Genomic DNA, 1,984 nt, shown 5'->3' with positions numbered 1-1,984 from the left:
GAGAGGGTTGAGAAGGTGAGTCGAGAGGTACAGGAGCGTCCCATTTCCCCTCCGACGTGATAGATTCTACCTCCGTTCCTCGAGCTCTTTGCGGCCATAATAGAGTGAATGGGTTAAGGGATGAACTTCCGCTGGGGCTTAGTTACGCGTGCAACGGAGTGAAGCGTTAATGTGATCTTAGTATCTACGGCTTAATCGTGGCTAGGGACCTTCCACCTGGACCAAAGAGTTAGGTCTATAATTAGGAAGAGATTTATCACTTGGAATCCCTAGAGCTCATTGCAACTCTATACGAGTGAGAGGTTGAGAGGTTATCTAATCTCTCCTCTGGGACATGTATAGAGTTAGGCATAGTTGACCTTAGATTTGGGACTATGTAATTAAGGATTTCCACGACTCACCATTGCATTGATTAGGAAGCATAATAGATGGTTCTTGCACTTGAAATAATTATCCTATGCGGAGCATTATTCGAGTACCCCATCTTTATCGATTGCCTTACCCCCTTTCTTTACTTTTGCTCTCTTACTTATTGTTTTTATTATTGAGAATTGAATCATTGTCACACTTATCATCATCGATCTTTCACAAAGCTAATAATCGAATTAAGTATTTTTATTCCCTATTCCCTGTGGATTGGATACCCGCTCACCCGGGATTATTACATCGACAAACCCGTGCACTTACGGGATATACGCAAGGGGATCTTGTCAAGTTTTTGGATCCGTTGCCGGGGAATAGGCGTTTAGAGATACTTTGCACTTTATTTTCTTAACTATTTCACCATACATTCTATTTCATATCTTCTTATTCTATCATCGTTCTGATTTCTTTTTCTTTCTTTTTTGGTTGCAGCTTCAAGTTATGACCCGAGGAAATCCCTCAATATTGATTGAAGGATATCCTGAGCTTGAACGTACACTTAGAAGAAAAGGGAAAGAGCCTGTGCAAGAACAGTCTAATCTAGCTGATTTGGAAGCAGAAGAATCTGAAAACATGGTAGAACAGAATGAGCAACAACGAATATTATCCGATTATGCCAGACCTTCAGTGTTAAGGACACAAATCGAGTATTGTGCGTCCCCCGATTACAGCTCAGAACTTTGAGTTGAAGCCGGCATTCATCCATATGTTGCAGCAATCCGTATAATTCAATGGTTTGCCGATGAGGATCCAAACAGTCACATAGAGAGCTTTCTCGAAGTGTGTGATATGCTGAAGATAAATGGGGTGACGGATGATGTCATCAAATTGAGAGCCTTCCCATTTTCCCTAAATGGGAGAGCGAAGTAGTGGCTACACTCGTTACCTAGAGCGTCAATTACCACGTGGGAGGAGATGGTGGAAGCTTTTCTAGCTCGTTATTTCCCTCCTGGAAAATCAGCAAAGCTTAGGAACAAGATCTCATCTTTCGTTTAGTTAGAATTGGAGTCTCTATTCGAGACATGGGAAAGGTTCAAGGAGCTCCTGAGAAAGTACCCGCAATACGGATTTCCGGAGTGGATGATTATTCAAACCTTTTACAAAGGTTTGAACCCGAGTACAAGGCAACTCTTGGATGCAGCAGCAGGAGGTACCTTAGGTAGCAAGACCCGCGATGAGGCCCATAAGTTGATTGAAGAAATGGGGTTAAACAGCTACCAATGGAATGCTACGGAGAAGAAAAAGGTGGCCGGTCTCCATGAGATAGATGCAGTAACTTCATTGGCGGCCCAAGTGGAAAATTTGAGTAAGAAATTAGATCTTCTAACTTCAAATAGAGTGGCGGCCGTGACTAATTGCACCGAGTGTGGTGGAGGACATGCTCCCTCCGATTGCCCGATCTCTATTGGTGATGTTCCTTCGGTGGAGAATGTTGATTTTGTAGGTAATGGCATGAGACCTCAAGAAAACCCATATAGCAATACCTACAATCCGGGTTGGAAGAATCATCCCAATTTCTCATGGAGTAATCAAGGTCCACAAAAGGCCATGGGGCCACCGG

At 43.2% G+C, this 1,984-nt stretch overlaps 1 non-coding gene across 1 annotated transcript; it reads right to left on the bottom strand.

The window, feature by feature from the left end:
* Positions 1 to 1,386: 1,386 nt before the first annotated feature.
* Positions 1,387 to 1,493, bottom strand: LOC120268140. The gene has a single exon (XR_005538810.1). It is a non-coding gene; the product is annotated as a small nucleolar RNA R71 (small nucleolar RNA).
* Between the last annotated feature and the right edge of the window lie 491 nt (positions 1,494 to 1,984).

The sequence above is a fragment of the Dioscorea cayenensis genome, chromosome 8 (assembly GCF_009730915.1).
Source record: "Dioscorea cayenensis subsp. rotundata cultivar TDr96_F1 chromosome 8, TDr96_F1_v2_PseudoChromosome.rev07_lg8_w22 25.fasta, whole genome shotgun sequence".
NCBI classification, from domain to species: Eukaryota; Viridiplantae; Streptophyta; class Magnoliopsida; order Dioscoreales; family Dioscoreaceae; genus Dioscorea; species Dioscorea cayenensis.
The sequence above is the reverse complement of the archived record's forward strand: the minus strand, read 5'-3'. Positions and strand labels throughout refer to the sequence as shown.